The sequence below is a fragment of the Dipodomys ordii genome, unplaced genomic scaffold (assembly GCF_000151885.1).
Source record: "Dipodomys ordii isolate 6190 unplaced genomic scaffold, Dord_2.0 Scaffold7, whole genome shotgun sequence".
In the NCBI taxonomy this organism is placed as follows: Eukaryota; Metazoa; Chordata; class Mammalia; order Rodentia; family Heteromyidae; genus Dipodomys; species Dipodomys ordii.
This window is the reverse complement of record NW_012267223.1, coordinates 1,770,471-1,785,709: the sequence shown is the minus strand read 5'-3', so window position 1 is coordinate 1,785,709 and position 15,239 is coordinate 1,770,471.

The following is a 15,239-nucleotide window of genomic DNA, read 5'->3' as shown; positions in this document are numbered from 1 at the left end:
AGCTGGAAGCAAAGTGTGGCTCAAGTGGTAGAGCACTAACCATGAGAGAAAAAGCTAGGCAGGATTGCAAAGCCCTGAGTTCAAGCCCCAGTACTGGCAATAAAAAAAAAAAAAAAAAGTAAGAGAATACTGTATTGGAGAATCAATCTATGCTGCCATCTGTTGACTGAATGAAGAGATATGAAGAGATTTTTAAAAGACTGACATTTAGCTAGCAGTAATGCATATTAAATTACCTTACCTCCGTACTCAGAACTCTTCTCCTTTCCCAGAAACCAGCCAGCCCCAACTAGCTTTCCCCAGCTGTACAGACCCTCTGTCCAGTTACTCTACTCTTCAAATGACTTTATGCTGGGGGTCACAGAACCGCTGTTTGTTTTACTGGGACCACAAACCGTTTTCCCAGCCAAGAAACCTATCTGGAAAAGATCCTGTACAAAAAAAGATAGAGGAGACAGGGATTAAGAGGAAAGGATGGGGAGGGCTTATCAAGAATTGGGCACATCTAGCCAGGTGCCAGTGGGCTCAGGCCTGTGATGCTAGCTTCTCAGGAGGCTGAGATCTGAGGATCGCAGGTTGAAGCCAGCCTGGGCAGCAAAGACCCCACTAGACTCTTAGCTCCAATTAGCCACTCAAAACCCATAAGTGGCCCTGTGTCTCAAGTCCCTAGTGGCTCAAGCACTAGCCTTGAGCACAAAGAGGCTCAGGGACAGCACCCAGGCTCCAAGTTCAAACCCCGCAACAACAAATAACAACAAAAAGGGCACATCAGCTGTCAGGTGACTTGGTAAGGTCTCTAACACTAGCTAAAGGGACAAAGGCTGTTGCCTGAGAATAACTAAGAGTACCAATTTGCAAAGAAATCTGAAAATAACTTTATGATACAGAATCTTGTGTGTGTGTGTGTGTTCATGAGCCTGCCCATGAGCGGGGCACTCTCTCCTACCACCATTATCTATCTCCACCCTGTGCTTTAGGAGCTGTGGGTAAAGTGGCAGGAGCTGTCCCGGCTACAGCTGCCTGCATGAGGCCCCTCCCTGTGCCTTGGCACAGATATTAAGTGATCAGCCTGAGGGCTTTACCACAACCAGATGAAAAGTGTTATATAGTGCACATTCCTCCTTGTGTTTAAATTGTTAAGGAATCCATGGTGACTGCACTTCTGGATGAGGGGAGGGTCATCATCTTTTCAGACCCCCCCCCCAAAAAAAAGCCCTGTCAGCATCTTGATACTATTCAAATGTCCACACAGCTCTAAAGGGAAGCCTGCTTCTGTGCAAGGAAGATCAGACATGTGCTTCAATGACTCCTCCCCACTGTGGAGCTCTTGCTGGGCTTTCAGCGGTTGGCAACCTGGGGCCTACGCAGCTAGGCTGTGGCATGGTGAGCACACTCCCCCACCCACCAGTCCTCAGCATCTGAGGAAATGGATTCGAGAGACACTGTGAGTGAATTTTATTGAACTTTTTATTTTGAATGAATTTCAGACTGCCAGAAGAGAACTTGAGGACTCCTCTGACGGTAAGACCTTGCATAACCACAGCACAACTACTGAAGTCAGGAAATCAATGTTGCACAAAACATACCCAGAGCTGAGCACTGTGGCTCACACCCATAATCCTAGCTATTCAGAGGCTGAGCTCTGAGGATCAAGAGTCAAAGCCAGCTGGGCAGGAAAGTCCATGAGACTCTCATCTCCAATTAACCACTAGAAAACTGAAGTGGAATTGTGCTTAAACTGGTAGAGCGCTAGCTTTGAGCAAAAGAGCTCAGGGACAGTGCCCCGGCCCCAACTTCATGACAATCCAAAAACAAAACAAAACCAGAACCGAACAGAACAGAACAAAACATACCTGGAATAGGACCAGGGCTCACCCACTACAGGGAACTAGCTTGTCTTTTTCTTTTTTGCTGGTACAGGAGCTTGAACTCAGGGCCTGGGCACTGTCCTTGAGCCTCTCTGTGCCCTACCACTTGAGCCACAGAGCCACTTCTGGCTTTTCTGTGTATGTGGTACTGAGGAATCAAACTCAGGGCTTCATGCTGCTAGGTGAGCATGCTACCACGGAGCCACCTTCCCAGCCCTGGCTTGTCTTCTTAGCCACTTCCCATGGGTGACAGGTCCTGGCCCTCCATGTGTCTTCAACGGATATGATTGTAGGCCATGGTCAGTTATTGTGTAGAACCCTCCTCGCTCAGCATGAGCTTGTCTGAGGTGGTCTTCTGATTGGACAAACTCAGGCAATTTTAGCATAATGGCACCCACAATGCTTGGAGATAAGAGGAATCTTCTTCCCAGCAATGCTACTCTTGAACACAGGTGCAGGTAAACTACTATTTGTCCTGCCTCAATCTCCAGTGGAGAGATGTGGGGAGATGCTTGGAACCCCCATACACCAACTCTTCCTCCTGTTTTATTGTACAGTAATTCCAGGGTCTGGCAATAGTTCAGTGCTTGCTCAAAGTGTTCTTGAGTTTTCCAACCTGTGGCTTAGTCTCGTGAGGTTACAGGATTTTCCAGCCAGGCTCATTTTGTATTTTCCTGCCCAACTCAAGGATCAACCATCTCCCCGAGAATTTTCAGATCCTCTGGAGACTACTGTTTGAAAATCAAGATCTGAGTCCTGAGTCCATCACATGAGAACTGGGCCTGCATCAGGCATCACCCCCGCCACCTCCTGAAGGTATGCCAGCTACTCACTGGCCACTCCCTCACCACTTCACCTGTGCGTGTCTACTTTGGCGACCTGAGAGTTGTTTACATTTTCTCTGCTCACTAGGAATACTGGCTGTTTCTTCTATGAATTCATACCTTTAGCCTCTTGTTCTGTTGGATTTTTATTGGTTTGTAGGTACTCCTCGTATAGCTGGTAGTAATTGTCCACGTACATGGGACACAATATTTTTCCCAACAATACAGCCAATTTCACCTTGCTTTGTGAGAGATGTTTTGTTTTTCTTTTTGCCAGTCCTGGGGCTTGAACTCAGGGACTGGGTGCTGTCCTTGAGGTTTTGTGCTCCAGGCTAGTTAGTGCTCTCCCATGTGAGAGGAGAGGTAAGAGTCTCACAGACTTTCCTTATTGAACTAGCTTTGAACTGTGAGCCTCAGATCTCAGTCTCTTAAGTAGCTAGGATTACAGGCATAAGCCATCAGCACACAGCTTTATGAGAGCTTTTGTCACACAAAAGCTGTCAGCTGTCCTCCAGATGACATACAGGGTCAATGTCACTACCAGTCAGGTGTTCTGTGCTTGTTTGGAGACAGTGAGCTACCATGGCCCTGGCATTGGACTGGCCAGTAAAACAGGATGCAGAATCCAAAAACATCTCTCCACAGAGAGAAACGATGCATGATGGTGTTGGCAATACAGATCAAAGGCAAAAAGGATCAATTTTTCCACAAATGTAGCCAGAAACAGCCTTCACATGAATACCAGGAAATACAAGCATGAAGGTTCATGGCAGTACTCGGCAAAAATCACAAAACTGGAAATTACCTGAATGTCCATTCAAAAAACCCACCGCCAATATTGGAAGAACAGTTTACTGGAAGAATGTTATATACTAGTTCACAACAGCTAAGGAGACCAGAACAGGAGTCCGCTATGCATGTTTGGTACACAGATGTTCCACAACCCCTTTTCCTGGGAAACACCTATAGAATGTGCTTCTGCAAACTTAAGGTACACCAAAAACAGAAAGACAAGGGCCTTGTGATCCTACAAAAAGGTGTGACACAGTTTGCTTCAGATGCCTCTGGTGGGAACTCAAAACACAAAGGCTTCAGCAGAGCCAGATCTGAACAGAAGATGATGGGTGAGTGGTCTAGGGAGAGAACAGAGCAGGCCAAGGAGGGGAGGTAGGCAGAAGATAGAACAGGTGAGCCTGAGGCAGAGAGGAGTGTGTTGAAACCAATTGGTAGTCTCTATGAACAAAGGTGATCATTAGTACCAGGAAAAACTAAAGTGTGAGAAAGGCAGCATGGCAGTAGAGAACTTTCATCCTCTTCAGAAGAAGCTGAAATACAGAGCTACCACATGTAAAAGATCAACTAAAATTAATCCTGGTAACACAGATACCCCAACATTTATGTGAAAATGACTTCAACCTAAAAATGATATGAATATACTGAATCTCTTTAAGGTAGATTTTTTTTATATTGGAGTATAATTCACAAGCCATAAAATTCATTTTTAAAGTATACAATTCAGTGATTTTCAGTACACTCACAAGTTATTTAACCAGTACCACTACCTAATTCTAGAACATGTCACCACCCCTAAAAGCTCTATCCCCATTCCATAACTCCCTCCCCCACCCCTCCCCAGCTTTAATGACCACTAACCTAGTTCTGCCTTGATGGAATGGTCATGAACAACCTGTGGCCTTTTGTGTCTGCTTTCCTTCATTTTCCTCAATGTCCAGACACTTTGTAGCATTTACCAAAACTTCATTCCTTCATATGGCTAAAAAAAATCTTCCATTGTAACCAGGTGTTTGTGTTCACTACTGTAATCCTAGCTACTTAGGAGAGTAAGATCTGAGGATCTAGATTTAAAGCCAGTGCAAGCAGAAAGCCTGCGAAACTCTTTATCTATAACCACTAAAAAGCCAGAAGTAAAGCTTTGGCTCAAACAGTAGAGCACCAGCTGTGATTGGAAAAGACAAGGTCCTCAGTTCAAGTCTCAGTACTGACACACACAAAAGAATATTCTGTTATGGGAAGGTACTTCATACTGCTTTTCATCAGTCTCTACTCTGGCTATTATGCATCATACTGTTATGAACATTTGTGTTAATCTTTATGTAGCATGTAATCCACAATCTTTAAAACTATATGTGGGCTGGAAATGTGGCTTAGTGGTAGAGTGCTTGCCTGCATACATGAAGCCCTGGGTTCCATTCCTCAGTACCACATATACAGAAATGGTACTGTGGCTCCAGTGGCAGACCACTAGGCCTTGAGCATAGAGAGGCTCAGGGACAGTGCTTAGGCTGAGTTCAAGCCCTAGGACTGGGAAAAAACCAACCAACCAACCTGTATATTTGTATAGTTTGAATAAAATAGTCTGAAGATATAGCCCAGATTTCCAAGTTCCACTGCTAAGCTCTCTAGGATTTTTTTGCACTAGAGTCCATCTCCAAGGTAAGGGAGTCCACAGACCCCGCTTCATTGGGTTCTAGTGAGCATCAAGGGTGATGGCAGGTTACTCCTCAGCTTGGTGTCAGTGCAGACTATCCACCATGATGAACAATGGCTCTGGGAAAGATGCCTGAAGACAGAAGTGGCTCCTGGTTGTGGTGGGGACATTCTCAGCGAGGCCACCGTGAGGTGTGTTCTTGAACTGGACTACAGTGATACGTTGTGATGCAGCCGTGCGGTCCATACAGGTGTAATTCCAGACGATCCCCCAGGATTTCACAGGTTGGCAAACATGAGTAATTACCGGGAAAGGGGGAGGTGATGACAGACGCACCGCTGGATTTTCTCTGTGCTTCTAAAACCAAGTTCAACCTGGAAGTTTTAGGAAAAAACCTGCAGCCTTCACTGAAAATGTTGAAAGAAGTTAACTGGCCTGTTTATAACAGCAGAGCCTGCTGACAACTCCGGTGAGAGTCAGTAAAAACGGAGGGGGGCTGTAGTCGTAGTTTCTCTCTTGCTTTCTTCTTCTTACTCTGATGCCGGAGGGAGCACTACATATCCCCTTCCTGCTTCCTTGTTCTCCCTCTGCGTTACTAATTACACAGCCCTGGTTCTTTGAAAAACCACAAGAGCAAGGTTACAAAATCAGTACACTCCACCCATCCTCTTAGTCAGCCACCCAGTAGCCGGAACCCCACATCACATGGCAGCGGAGCCCACAGTCCAACACACGGCGCAAAGCCCACAGCAGTCACACCAAGGTCAGCAGACAAAATACTTGATGTCAGTCACTGATCTTAAAACAAATTAGGAAAGAAAGATGGAAGGAGCAAGTCTGATCAAGAAGCACTGGACACAGATGGACAGGGTAGATTGTAGCGCCTCGTACAACCATTTCGTTTTTAAAAAAATTAAAAGTAAAATTCAGACAACACAGTTGTTTGCTCTAACACTTGTTTTAGAAGGCAGGGAGAGGGGGGTTGGTAACTTTAAAATAGAGACAACAAAAAATGAATCTCTAAATAAATCTATTTTAAATAACTCTTCTTCATGAATTTCCCCCAAACTTTCACTTAAGCCATTGTTCAGACATTTATTTTCCCTAAAAAAAAAAAATTCCCTCCTAGTTCCAAAAATATCCCCACCAAGTTTAGAAGCAAGCTGTCTTCAACATGCAGAAGCAGCTATTACCTGAAGAAGCAGAGACAGGTGGAGCACTCCACTCCACAGTAATGCCAAACACTGACTCCACAACTGCTTCTCAGAAGGCAAGCTAGGCATGGCTACCCAAACCTGGAAGCCTGAGGGAGGGAGCAGTCCAGCACGTCATAGCCCGGCCAGCCACCTCAGTGACTGCCTCTAGCTCAGGAACTCCAGGAATGGAGAAAGCAGACTGTCTGAAAATGTGTGGGACACAGGAAAGACAGTTCTGCTGATGAAGTATGTTTAGAACATGAGAGACGGGGGGCCCAGGGTGGTCTAAACTACTTGCTTAGAAACCTATTTCTTAGATGGGGAAATAGAGAGACAGTGCCCCAGGGATGTGGCTGTAGCTTGTAAAGAGGGAGCCTTCAAACACCCTGCAGGGGATGTCAAAACAGACACTGGGAATTAAGACCCTGAAGCTTGGGAGTGGGAAGAGGGCTAAGGTTTACAGACATCTCTCGACTGACAATGAGATCTATCCCAAGCTGAAAACATCATCAATCAGAAGTGCACTGAGTATACTTGACCTACAACCACACAGCCTGCCATAACACACGCACAGTACTTACATGAGCCCATAGCCACCCAAGGACAAATTGTGCAAACCCTGTCGTATCATCAGGAGCTGACTATTTCACGTAATTTACTGACCTCCGTGCACTTAAAGTGGAAAACAAAATGGTTGCAGGGGTATGCTTCTTCCCCATGATGAAGTCAAAAACTTGTTAAGTAAAACTACTGCAGGACGGAACCCACTAAAGCTGCCCCGGGAAGCCAGTGTAACCGGGGGGGGGGGGGCATCTGGAGTGTGGTTCTCGGTGTTCACAGCTGTCATGTTCTATAATGTGACGACTTGCCCACGGTAACACTGAGCTGGCTGACACAGAACCTAGGGAAAATAGGTTAGGCTCCTACAAGCCTTTGGTCACATGTCCATCAACCAGCCAATATATAACCTTGTTTTATATGAGTTTCTGTTTAAAGATGCCTTATCCAATATACAGTGTGGACTTACATTAGTAATGAATGCATGGCCAACAGCACTGTAGCTGATCTGAGCCAAGTATCTCCAATGTCAATTTTCTCCTAATGTACTACACTACCCCTGTACTCAAGAACAGTAGACAGAAATTTAGCCTCATACAGGTGAGCCATTTAAAAAACAAAAAAGGTGCATAAATGGTATGGTGTTTACTTATGGTATGGCAGCTGAAAAAGAGACTACGTGGCTAGAAGCAGAATCATCTGTTGGATGGATTTCTTTACTTGCTTGGGCCTGTGGGGAGATAATCTTAAAATGCTACATCTGCAGTGTTGAAGACCAGCTATATACACTGGGAGACAGGGAAGAGAAACAGTACTTACAGCTATTGGCTACATAACCCCAAACAGTCTGGTTCAAAGACATTTATTGCTCAGAAACAAATTGGAGGGCTGGGAAGGTGGCTCAGTGGTAGAGGGCTTACCTCACATGCATGAGGCCCTGGGTTTGATTCCTCAGCACCACATAAGCAGAACAAGCCAGAAGTGGAGCTGTGGCTCAAGTGGTAGAGCACTAGCTTTGAGCTGAAGAGCGCCCTGGGTTTGATTCCTCAGCACCACATAAGCAGAACAAGCCAGAAGTGGAGCTGTGGCTCAAGTGGTAGAGCACTAGCTTTGAGCTGAAGAGCGCCCAGGCCCAGAGTTCAGACCCCACAACCGACAAAAACAAAACAAAACTGGAAGAAATTTTAACTTATTTTACAAATTTTCAGCTTATTCCCCAGATATCTGAGGTTCGGGAATCACATACTTCACCAGGCACAGGCTGATGGTGTGATCCCTTTCCTCTTGCCCGTGCCCTTTTCTTTTCCCTTCCCTCCTCCCCTTCCTCCCTGATGGTGCTGGGGAGGTCCTTACTATCACTCAAGTCATGCCTCCAGTCCCTTTTTACATAAGTTTTCAGAGTAGAGTCTTGCCGTATGCCCAAGCCAACCTGAGCTGTGATCCTCCTTACTTGTGCTTCTGGGTCACTGGAGATGACATGCATGTGTAACTAACTGTACATGTAGCTGAGATCAGAGAAGTGAACCACTGCACCCAGCCAATGGTTGAGATGAAGTCTCACAAGCCTCTTTATTACAAGGCTTACTTTGAACTACAATTCCTGATCTCCACCTCCTAAGGAGCTAGGATTACAGGCATAAGCCACCATGCCTAGCTTGATCTTCACTCTGATTCCCTTTCCTGTTTTTCTAGATTTAGAACTTGGGGTGGAAGGAAATTAATTTCTGTTCTCTCTCCCAATAAATGATTTTTATATGCATTTTATCTAAATCTTCATTAAAAATTACTTTTTTTTGTCATTTGTGGGGCTTGACTTCTGGGCCTGGCTGCTGTCCCTCAGCAATTCAGCTCAAGGTGAGCACTGTACCACTTGAGCCACAGCTCCACTTCCAGCTTTTTCTGTTTATGTGATGCTGAGGAATCAAACCCAGGGCCTCATGCAGGCATGCGAGGCAAGCATTCTACCACTGAGCCACCTTCCCAACCCATAAAAATTCCTTTAAAAAAAGTAATTTTAAAAAGCTGCCTGTTGTTCCAGCCAGTTAGGAAGCAAAATAGGCAGATGGATGATCTTCTAGGCTGACCAGGACAAAAAAGGAGACCTTATTAATAAAAAGGAGACCCCATAATAAAAGCCAAAAGAACTAGGGAAGTGGAGTTATAGAGCACCTGCTTAAGTGAGTGCAGTCCTAAGTTCAAACCCCAGTACCAGGAAAAAAAAATCTCTCTCTTCCCTTACCTGCTGCTTCTAGGGTGGAAAGGCTAACCTGCTGCTGGTGGCTCAGGAGGGCCGTTCGGACTTTGCAAACTAAGTCTGTTACCTTGACCAAAGAAATGCAAGTGATGTCACTGTCTCATCGCAGATTCCTTACAGACCACAGAGTTTACTGACGTGTAAAATGCCCAATTACATAGGTCAGACTGCACAACTCGCAGCTGTCAGCTAAGTTCCAGACCATTCTTGCCCCAAAGTTATGCATACCTTTGGTTGGGAAACAGGATATGCAAGACCACATTGAGAAGACGACACGGGTGGGGTCACTCAGGGTCACCAACCTCCCAAACATGTGTGATTCCTTTCCCCAGCCGGTTTCTGGTTTTTGTTCTTTTGCAGAGTCTCACTACGTAGCCCAAGCTGGCCTGACACTCTTGATCCTTCCCTTTCAGCTCCCCAAGGGTGGGGATTATAAGTATGTGCCACCATCCCCAGCTTTTCTGAGTCTTAAAGCACATGCTTGAGTTGGGATGAGAAACTCTAGAGCCACTAAGAACGTGAGGCCAAGGCTGATAAGAGTGAAGGTGCTGCTGCTACCCCTGCGCTCCACACGGACCTTGGGATAGCTAGAGAGCACAGACATTAACTGAGCAGCAATGACAATTAGGACAAAAATGGCATATAACAAAGTACTAAGAGGACTATGCAGATGATCTACTGCATTGCAATTATGAAAGGCCCAATTTCTTCAAAATCTGAATTAAGTATAATTACTTATGTATAATTATTGCCATCTAACTCATCTAGGGACACTAATCACTGATTCTTTAGAACAACCTGTAATTAAAACCTTAGTTCCAAAGTAGATCATCTATCTACCTAGTATCTATTTACCTACTAGTTCAGACACCAAAAGCCCCTCACCCCATTGTTCTCAAATGATAGGTGAAAATAATCTCTTTAAAGGCACTTGCCTAGCACGTGCAAGGTCCTGGGTTTAATCCCTAGCATTACATGCACACATGTGCACGTGTGTGTGCGTGTACACACACACACACACACCTCCTGATGATGTATCCCTTGAGAGGTGATGGTATACAGAAGAAGCAACCTCCGGGTCCCAAGGCTGGCTGCTGACATGAGGGAATCCAGTCCTCTGGCTGTGTGTAGAGCAGAGTCAAGGTGACTCTCAGAGGTCATGCTATGTAGTGCATCATAAATATCATGAGCAGAGCCACAGCTCCTAAAAGAAGTGGATTCAGCTAGATAGAAAGTCTGGAAAGGAGATAGGGAGGGCACACAGATCCCCATTTGGAACTTTCCCAGGTGCACATCTCCTCGATCTGGCGCCTTGCATGGATCTGTCCACTCCCAAGACTTACCCTTTTAAACTTCTTTGTAACTTTTCTCTTCAACTTTCTGGAAATACGAAATGGTAGTTTTTAGCATGAAAACAGAAAAAATGCATTTTTTATGTCACTGTCTTTCAGGAAAACCCAGTTTCTGATTATATACAAAATGAAAATATATCTAGGGTATATACCTAGCATGCATGAAGCCCTGAGTTTGATTCCTCAGCACCACATAAGCAGAAAAAGCCAGAAGAGGCGCTGTGGCTCAAGTAGTAGAGTGCTAGCTTTGAGGAAAAGAAGCTCAGGGACAGAGTCCAGGCCCAGAGTTCAAGCCCCAGGACAAAAAAAAAGAAAATATACCTAAAATATTCTTTAACATATCATATATATAAACATAAGATATAAAATTTACATAAAGCTTTTCTTGAACTAAAACTAGTTACATACATTTGTACATACTATATCTCTTACATGTTTTTATGGTGAAAAGAAAACATCTCACAAGGAGCCACTCCATCCCTGGCAATAACCCAGGAAAAAATGAAGACAAGTACACATAACACCTTGTACATTTTTGTCTGGTTACAACTCACATGCGTACCACTGGTAAGCAGACAAAATGTACAATTAAGTTGGGTGCCAGTGGCTCATGCCTGTAATCATAGCTCAGGAGGCTGAGATTTGAGGATCACTGTTTTAAGCCAGCCTGGGCAGGAAAGTCCTTGAGCCTCTGATCTCCAATGAATCACCAGAGAACGGGAAGTAGCACTGTGGCTCAAAGTGGTAGAGCGCTAGTGTTGAGCAAAAAGAGCCCAGGAGGAAGTGGCACTTGAGCTGAAGAGCTGAGGGACAGCGCCCAGGCCCAGAGTTCAAGTCCCACGACCGACAAAAAAAAAAAAAAAAAGAGCCCAGGAACAGCATCAGGCCCCATAGTTGAAGCCCCACGTGGTCACTACCAGCAACAAAAAGGAATGACAAGGCTATACCAACAGCAAGTCTTACATGGGTCATTCTGAGTGACAGACAGCCAGACACTGGGGAGGACACCAGCCTCAGTCTCCCTACACAAACACCAAGTCTAGTGTAAGGACGCAGATTCTTTGAACTCTAGGAAATGGGAGCTCATCTGTAGAGATGAGAACAGGCCAGTGGGGCAGGGGTGAGGAGGAAATGGACAAGGTGGATCTTTCTGAGTCAACTGATAATTCTGTGCTTGACTGTGAAAATCATTTCCTTGGTTCACAAATCTGTCAAATACACTGCATCAAATAAAACACTTTAAAGTGGATATGACTTTTTTTGTGGGTCATGGGGCTTGAACTCTGGGCCTAGGCACTGTCCCTCAGCTCTTCAGCTCAAGGCTAGCGCTCTACCACTTGAGCCACAGTGCCACTTCTGGTTTTCTGGTAGTTTATTAGAGATAAGAGTCTCACCGTCTTTCCTGCCCTGGCTGGCTTTGAACTATGATCCTGAGATCTCAGTCTCCTGAGTAGCTAGGATGACAGGCGTGAGCCACCAGTGCCTGGCTTTGGATATGACTTTTTTTATGTTTGCTTGTTATGCTTCCAAAAAGTGTGCGTGCACATACCGCGCACATGTGCGCTGCTGGGAAGTGAACCTAGGGATTCACACTCTACCACTGAACACCTTCAACTCCTTCCTAAAGGTGATTTTTTTCTTTTAAAGGACCCCCCCCCCCAAAGCATCTGTAGAAAACAGATAAGTGGCAATTAATATGCTCTTGATCATTAATTAAAGGTGCTCAAAGCATGACTTGGTATCCTGAGTTTTCACCAGCGCTGGTGAAACCCTTTTCCTCACTGGTAACTCTGACTCCCACCTCCTGGAGCAGCCCAGGACCCTTCACAAGAACCCTGAGGCAGGCCAGTGTATAGCTCTGTCCCAATCCCAGAGGAAGACCTTAGAGAACACAATTTGCCTGAGGCACAAGACAATAATTGAGGAAGAGTCCAAGTTAAAGCTGGCTGATGAAAGAACAGCCCAACGTACCAAAAGGGCAGGGTAACAAATCAAGTCTGGGCGTCTTCCTGGTATCCTTAAACAGGTTAAATCTTCCCTATACAAACATATTTTTAAACCTATCCAAAAATCACTGGTGATTTTTGTGTAGACTCTTTTTAAAAGTTTATAGGCTCAAACTTGTAATTCTATCAGGAGGCTGAGATCAGAAGGATCAAGGAGAGTCAGACAACAACAAAAAATAGTTGGTGAGATCCCTTTTCACCTAATATCTGGACTTGGTGTGTTTTTTGTCATTTAGCTTCTGTAGGAGACTAAGATCAAGATCAAGAGGATCACAGTTCCTGGCCTGCCTGGAAAGGAAAGCCTGCAAGAGTCCCTTTTCAACCGAAGAAACTATGCAGGATGGCACATCCACCTATGTATGGTGGGAAGTAAATAATAGGAGACTTATCTCAAAATAAACAGTGCAATGAAGTGCTATAGACATGGCTCAGCAGTAGAGTATCTTCCTGGTAAGCATAAGGCTCGTACTCACTCTGAGCTAAAAGACTCAGGCCAAAAAAAGCCCTCAACACATTGCTGGGGGACAGAGTTGTCTATACAAAAAATGCCTTGGGCTGAGAATGTGGCTTGGAGGTAGGGTGCTTGCCTAGCACGCATGAAGCCCTGGGTTTGATTCCTCAGTACCATATCAACAGAAAAACCAGAAATGGTGCTGTGGCTCAAGTGGTAGAGTGCTGACCTTGAGCAAAAGAAGCTCAAGGACAGCACCCAGGCTCTGAGTTTAAGCCCCAAGTCTGGCCAAAAAAAAAAATCCTTGTCAATTACATAGGCTCCGGGAATGCTGAGGTTAGGAAGCTATAATCATAGGTCTGTGTTTAACAAACTTAGCAAAAATTACATAAAGATTATTTACAAGGAGAGGATGTGTGTGAGATGTCACTGTAATTGTCTCAAAAAAATCTTGACTGAAATCAAGATAGATAAAGTCAGAGGAACTACTCCCATCCAAAGAAATCAGCTTTCTTCCTGTGCTACGTGGAGCTCAACACTCTGTTTCCATCTGGAATGTATCGTCCAGGCCCGGATCTCAAGGGTAAGGAGGGCGGGCTGCTAATGTTCAGTAGCTGTCTGCTGAATGAATGATTTTTTTTTAAGCAGTTGCCATAGCTTTGACTGATTCAGAGAGGAGGCATGCTCTTAGAACAGTCAAAGTTCTTCCCACCACCACTGAGAGAGGAAAACACAGCTTAGAATTTTACCCATGAAATGGTAACCCCTCTGTACAACACCTTAATAATAATACTATTACTTAAAAAATTTTAATTAGGGGGCTGGGAATGTGGCTCAGTGGTAGAGCGCTTGCCTTGCATGCCTGAGGCCCTGGGTTCGATTCCTCAGCACCACATAAGCATAAAGAAAAAAGCCGGAAGTGGCGCTGTGGCTCAAGTGGTAGAGCACTAGCCTTGAGCTGAAGAGCTGAGGGACAGCGCCCAGGCCCAGAGTTCAAGCCCACAACTGACCAAAAAAAAAAAAAAACACCCCAGATTTTCCAGAAAGGACTTAAGACAGATGAACAAGTAGGAATATGCACAAGGCTGTAATCACATGACATAGTAAGGGAGGAAGAGTACTGTGAAGGTTCACATACTCTTCCCTTTAGTTTTTCCTATGTTTGAAATTTTCCACAGTAATAATTTTCTCAAAGTTTGTCCAAGTACAAAAGAAGGCATGATTATTACCAACCCAAGCACACAGCCTGCAAGGGCTTTATCTTCAGATCACGTTCCACAGCCTGGAGGAGACATGAACCAGAACCCTGGTGACCCTTGGGACAAATGGCTCAGCTTCCTGGTCTCAGGCACAAGCCTCTCCTTGGTCCAAGTGGGAGAGGCATAAGGGTCTCCTAAGACACTTCCCTTTTCTTGTACAGACCAGGGTTCTCAGGCTGGCACCTATCCAAGGGTTGCCTAGCAACAGTAGTGACATAAAGGGAGGGCACCTCTTCAAAGGACCAAAACAGAAAACCACACAAAGACACTCAGGAAGCTAAAGTAGGTGGATAGTTAAAGTTGGTAACTATAATAAAGGAGTCTTAAAAAATCCAAGCTTGGTTATTTTTTGCTTCTTTGATCTGCTGATCTTCTTCTTAAGAACCCTCCAAAGCTGAGAGCCCTTGAAGGGGAATTCTGAATGGCCCAAAGCAAAACCACATGAATCAGATGGTTCCAGTAGAGAGGAGCGGTCAGTAGCATGTTCTTATAGTCACAGGTGTGTAAATCCTTCTGCATCACTTTACCTCTGTACAGGAAGTGAACAGAACCAGGAGCAGCCTACCTAAGCCTGAGGCTTCCTGTGCTGCCACATGACCTCAAGAAGAGCAGTCTGAGGGTCCCAGGGCAGGGATCTATGTCTGTGGGTCCAAAACGTTAAAGCCATAAAAATATGTATTGGACAACAACGGGACCCATCAACTGCACTGGACATTGATCAAAATGAACTAAGCAACTCAATGGCAGCAATGGGAGGGAGGGAACAAGTGGGAAAGAGGGAACAGCTGATGCTATGCAAAACAAAAGAAATGTACATATCACCCAATGTGGAAGAAATAACTGTATTGCAAAGCTCATAGAACTCATAAATGTTATGGACCACGATAGACAATTTGCCCCATGAAAGTTAGAATGTGTTTGTAACTTTAACTAAGCATCACTATCCCATAATACTGTGAAATTTGGGAAATTATGTAATCAATTAATTACAATAAAGAATTTGAAAAAAAATATGTATTGGG